The sequence below is a fragment of the Octopus bimaculoides genome, chromosome 14 (genome assembly GCF_001194135.2).
Source record: "Octopus bimaculoides isolate UCB-OBI-ISO-001 chromosome 14, ASM119413v2, whole genome shotgun sequence".
Taxonomy (NCBI): Eukaryota; Metazoa; Mollusca; class Cephalopoda; order Octopoda; family Octopodidae; genus Octopus; species Octopus bimaculoides.
In genome coordinates this window covers 10,387,506-10,394,361 of record NC_068994.1, presented here as the reverse complement: position 1 = coordinate 10,394,361, position 6,856 = coordinate 10,387,506, and positions in this window count along the sequence as shown.

Below are 6,856 nucleotides of genomic sequence, written 5' to 3'. Positions count from 1 at the left end.
TGCATATGTTTGTGTCTGTGTTCGTCCCTTCAAAATTGATATTTAAAATTTCACACTGATTCTTAGAATCATAACTTAGAAAACCCATAGTACATGCATCACGTACATTAGTGTCCACTGAGAGGAATTACAGCCAGATTGAGAAAGATACTTTGGCAACTATTTATGAAGTAAAAAAAGTTCCATAAATTCATCCATGGTAGAAGGACTGTCTGCAAACCAACCATTGCCCTTATTGACTATATCTGGCTCTTAGTCAATAGACTCCAAACACTGCATAGATGGGGAGCAATTTTGTTGAACTAGTTTCAAAATGGAACACCTCACGTAAAAAGTGTTAAGCCACACAGATGGATTATCTAGGTTAATACTTGAAAATGTTGAGCCATTCCAAGAAAGTGTAATTGCATAGTTTAAAGGTTGGAACGGAGATAAAAAAGCATTTTGTGTAATGTGATAAATGGATTGCTTGTAAATTAAACTTTCTTTTTTTGAAACCTCGTTCAAAGTGAATTTGAGGTAGTCCTGAGAGAAACCACACCACAGTGAAATTTGTGGATGAACTTTAACCTTAGTTCAGAAAGACTTTCAAAAATGGTCCCAAAATATGAGAGTCAAATAATGAAATGGTGAGTTTATTATTCTTATCAGAAATTTATATGTATATGTATTTATTACACAATACGTAAAGAATGATTTCCGAAACAACCCCAAAATTTCTCATAGAAATTACTCTCATATCCCCACTGCAGAATGCATCCAATATTTTTGTACATGGTTTGCAACCAAACACTGCACCTCAAAATGGATAAAAATATCAATCAACGTGTCAACATGCAGCCACTTGCACTGAGTTTTGTCCCTTTCAGTTAACGGGGCAAACAATTATAGAGGTAATATGTGCTTAAGACCATCTACAGAACATGTAGGCCATTGCAATGCACCCACATGCAATGAAATAGCTGTACTCCTTCATGGAGAACAGCACAATCCCATAGACATTGTCCCTAGGCGACGTGACACCACCCTCCAACGAATTACAGAAACACACCGATCATACGACACACTTCAGTATCCACAAAACTGTAATGAATATCTCAACAAGCCAGTATCCTGTATGGACTTCTACTCATACTGATTTATGACACGAAACGACTCCTCTAATCACCTCCACCAGTCTCGAGATCTGTTTCATCAATTTGCAGTTGATATGTGCGCAAAAATTGAATCAGAGAGATTCTGGAACTCACTCAGAGCATTATAGCATAGGTTTACTGCAATGAACTTGCTGAAATGCATGCATCCCCTGCAAAAAAATGAGACCTGCATTGGTACAGCCCAATTCTGCTCCACAATAATACAGTCACATGTTGCAAGAATGATGCTGCAGAAACTCAGACTTGGGATACAAGACTTTACCACATCCTCCATATTTTCCCAATCCTTCACCCACTGACTACCATTTTTATACGCACCCATACACGACACCACCAAAACACAAAAATATATCACGTGACACCATACTTTAAAAACTCTACCTCAACGCGGTAGGGGGTTGCCAAAAAACTTTATAATTGCCTCCTAAACGAAAACTCAAAGGGAACAAGTGAACTTTCGAACGGTAAGTAACTCTGTTCCTTTCGTTTGTGCTTTAAAGCACATATTTAAATAGAATCATGGTGAAGATTGGTTGTGTGAATGTGCGTAGCTTGGGGTCCCCTTGGAAACAAGGGTACCTCTTAAATGACATCAAGTCACACAATTTGGATATCATAGCCATTAGTGAGACCAGACTCCATGAACCGCGGGCCCTAAAGTCCATGTTTGGCGGACAATTTAACATTTATTTTTCTCCCAGGGACTCACATGGTCGATGATGGCTGGTGAGCATATAACAAAATCGGCATCCTGAATGATGGTGCCTACATGCAAGTTGAACCTCATAATCAACACATGCACACACAAAATGTGGAAAATGTAGATGCGAGTAAAATGGAAGTTATGATGCCAGTGCGACCTATTATTTGATCTGATCATCGACATGAGTACTGTAATTAGCACCAAATCAGAATGGTATCTTGCACTGCCTATGATTTAAGTTTGTATGACAGGATTTATAGATTTCGATATAATGATGACATGGCATTCTAATTTTTCCACAAACATGGAGTTGTTCCTGCATACGTGAATTGCCCAACATGCAATTCACCTTGCAGTGTTTGAAATGGGAGCAATATGTTTCGATGTAGGAAGATGGTTCGTCATTGTCGGAGACAAAGGAAAACAGAATGTGGGTTTTCAGTGTCTATCTTCAAGAACACCCTTTTGAAGCGAAGCCGTTTAGCCCCCCGCGGAAAGTTCTTTTCTACAATAACCATTTCCTAACAGAAGATTGATCACATAAATCTGCTATGGAAAATTTAGATATAACGCTTGCCACGTCTGTTGATTGGCGATCCTTCTGTTGTGAAGTTTACCTTCATTGGGTTGAAAATTGCCAAGCACAAATTGGAGGGCCAGAGATTGCAGTTGAGATTAATGAAACGGTTTTGGTTCGAAGAAAATACAACCGAGGTAGGCTTGTAAAGACTATTTGGCTTTTTGGGGGGGAATTGAATGCGAAGCGAAAGGGAAATTTTTGATACCTCTGTCATTGGAGTGTGGCGAAGGGGGCAAGATGAAATGCTTCAACTCTTATCCCGTTAATCAGATGCCACATCCGTCGAGGATCCATTATTTATAGTGCCTGTCGGGGCGCTTATAGCTCTTTTCAAAATTTAGGTTATACACATTTTCAAATTAACCATAGTCAGAACTTCGTCGATCCGGCAAACGTGTTAGTTCACACACAGACCATCGAACGAGTGTCTGGGATCCTCAAGAGAGCTGTTTTACTGCCTGGAATTGAACCGAGTTTCTTGAAGCAATATATTGGTCAGTATCAGTTTATGCAGGCTTTCCGTCCTGCTTCTAAACGAATGCACAACTTTTCATTGTACCCAGGACCATGAAGATTATCATCCAGAGAATAAATATCATTACACGTGGCTTCTGCACCAAGTGATGTTTCTTCATTCCATAGAATGTTTAATGGGAGAAAAATTTGAATAGAAAACAGTGTGGAAGATTTGTTGAAAACAATCCACAAATCTACCATGCATATGGGTAAGTACAGATCATTTTCACAATATTATTGATTATAACAGAATACTTATCAATTACAACTTCAAAATTCCACCCCCCCCCCATTTCTTCATTTTTAACCTTTTCCGGAATTGTTATTTTTGGCAAAACATACAAAAATACAGAGATTATGATCCTGAAAAAAGAAAAAAAAAGTTTATAAAATTTCAACCCCCTCCCACTCAAGTAGGCCATTTACATGCTAGAAATAACAGCCAAAACTGCGATAACAAAAGAAATTGTGTAATCAACAATCAATCTATTTAAATTCTAGATGTATTAGACGATTTCTGTTTCACTCCTGTGACCGGATGTTGAGGTTTAGGGCTCGGACTCCGTAGGGTTGATCATGTGTATCTTCCGAGCCCCCTACCCTCCTTCCAGCACGCACTTTTTCCCCCTCATATTCCTTTAATATACGTAGTGGAGATATGCACTGATCAAATGATTTTCTTTTAGGCCATGTAAATGTGCGATTGTTTAAAGCTTTTTTCAATTTTGATTTCAACGTATTTAAAAAATTATTCATTGCACAAAAAATGGTTTCTCATCACTACAGGCATGGATGTATGATTAAGAAATTCACTTTGCAAACACGCAGAATCAAGTTCAACCCCACTACACAACACACGTGGGCAAGAGCTTATAGTCTCAGGTTGACCAAATGTCTTAAGAAACATCAGACAGGAAATTGTGCAGAATCCTGTCCTGTGTATGTGTGTACATGTCTGACAACACATCCTACTAAAACAAAATTTGTGTTATGGCAAAGACAAATCAATCAACCAGAAAAATGCACATTGATAAAATAATTAATAGGGTTGCTGCTACTGATTAAACATTTGAAGACTTTGTACCCCACCCCAAAACATGGGTGCAGTCCAACAAAGTACAATAATCCTTTCTACTATAGGCCAAAGGTCTGATATTTGGGGGAAGGTGCAAGTTGATTACATCGACCCCGAAAGGATGAAAGGTAAAGTAGACCTCAGCGGAATTTGAACTTGGAATGCAGCGATGGGTGAAATACTGCTAAGCCTTTCACCCTGTGTGCAAATGATTTCAAATTTTAGCACAAGGCCAGATATTTTGGAGGGGGGGGGGAGTCAGTTGCATCAACACCCAATGGTCAAATGATTGCCTTCGACACAAAACTCCTTTTGTTTTGCGACCAATGCAAAAGCAAAAGGAATTTTGTGTTGAAGGCAATCGTTTGACCGACGACAAGGAATCAGTTGAACAGCGCAAAACATACTGCTCGTGAAACTGAAAATGTGTCTGCAACTTGAGGTATTGAAGCAGCTTGTTCCAGAAAGAATAATCGAATTTTTGAAAGCCAACGGCATTATTGCCACCTGGAAAACGTGTTTGCACACACGATTTGACTTTGAAGAAGTCGGCCAAATCGCCAGATGGATTTGTGTGGCGGTGCAGAAATTGCAAGAAAAACATTTCAATAAGGACAAAGGCTTTTATGGAAATGTCAAAGTTGTCCATACAGCAAATATTCCATATAGTCTTTAATTTCATGTCCGAGGCGCCGATATCTACTGCGGTTTTATACACTGGCGTAGACAATAAAGCTGCAATCCAGTGGTATGAGTTTTGTCGAGAAGTATGTTTGGGGAAGATGCGAGACAAAGCTCCGCTTGGTGGTCCCGGTCAGGAGGTGGAAATAGATGAGAGCTTGCTCTTTAAAAGGAAGAGCCACGTAGGGAGAATAGGCCATCAAACGTGGGTTGTCGGGTGCTATGACACCACAGTGAAAAAAGGGTTCCTTCAACGTGTACCTGATAGAAGTGCAGCAACACTTGAAGCCGTTATAATTGAAAATGTGTTACCGGGTACTATAGTACATACGGACAAATAGGCCAGCTATAGGAATTTAGAACAGTTGGGTTACATACACAAAAACAGTTAGCCACTCAACGAGTTTCGTCGACCCTGAAACCGGCGCTTGCACGAATCACATTTAGACCTATTGGTCCTGTATCAAAAGACGGCTAAAGTATGGATCATTGGGCAACATGAAATGGTCCCGCGTCAATGAATCGATGTATTTTGATAAAAAAAAAGAACACTTTAATTCCCCTTTGTCATATTACTGCGGGAAATTACTCTGAAAGAAATTTGCAGAAAGGTGAGTAGATTGATTACACATCTCTTTCATTATGTTATCGCAGTTTTGTGAGATTTGGCTGCTATTTCTAGCATGCGAATAGCCTGCTTGAAAGGAAGGGGAGGGGAGGGGTGAAAATTGAAATCTTACAAATTAAAAAAAACTTTTTTTTCAGAATCATGCTTTCCATACACTTCGACCCCATTTATTTTTGTAATAGGAAATAGCTCCTTTCGGAGTTTATTTCCAAAAGTTTTAAAATTTTTCTCTGGCTTCTTTGCCATATTTTGTAAAACAAATATGGCTAAGCTATCCCATGAACGCGCACAGGACATAGAGACCACGAATGCCTCTGCATCTACTGCTACTGCCTTCACCACCATCAACAATAACAAAACCAAGGACACAAGGTCAACCGCCATGAACGTCTCTGCTACTACAACCAGTCTCCACCACAACAAACACAAACACAAATAATAACTTTGCAGAGGCTTTGAAGCCAAGAAAAAAAATAATCAACTTCTCTAAAGAATTACTCAATTGTAAAAGTATGCTAAGCAAAAAAGACATAACAGTCCATCTACAGACACCCACAGACTTTAGTCAGATTTAGCCAGGAAAATGTTGAGAGATGCTTAAGGCCCATATGGGCTTTTAAAAACTACATTACAAGGGGAAACAGGTTCGCAACAATCGAAGTGAGATTTGACAGCGAACAGTTTGTCAAGGACCTCTCCACAAAGTCGTTTCAACACGAAAACCTGCTTATGATCCTTACGTACCTTGGTCTTAGGGTGACAAAAATAAAAATAACCAATGTGCCTCCTGAAATGAAGCAAAATGGCTCATATCTGCCATATGTTACGACATACAGGATGAAATTAATATATTGGAAATCACTGCCCTGGACCAGCAAAACTGGATTGGCTAGGAAATTCAACTTCTTGTACAACTTGATCCAATGAATTATGACAAAATTCCTCACAGAATCTAACGGGTGAATCGGTTAGGTACAGTAAGGCCCTGGCATTAGACTGAAATAAAATAGAGGGAGATCTAGTTAAGAAATTAGAAGAGGCACTTAGAACTGGCACCGCGTCCAACGTAATGGCGGCGAAGTTGGCCCTCGACCAACACTTCAGTGGAGAAGAACTGGGGCGAAATAACGATTAGGGTGGCCAATCTCACCCAGCAATGTACCGAGAGGAAGCTATCCCTAAAAGGTCGGGCGGAGGTGGTGAATGCGTACATCGCACCCGTCATCGAATACCACCTGACTGTCGTGCCTTGCCCCGACCCTACCATCACCAAACTGGAACACATACTCTTCCACTTCTTGTGGAAGGGGAGCGTTCCGATGGCTAGGCGATCCATTTGCTGCCAAGCATCAATTCCTTTTAATTAGCACTAAATCAGGATGGTATCTTGCACTGGCTGTACTTTGTTTGACGGGGCTTATAGACTTCATTTTAATGATGACTTGGCATTGCAATTTTTCCGCCAACATGGAGTTGTTCCTGCATCTGTGAATTGCCCAACATGCAATTCCCCTTG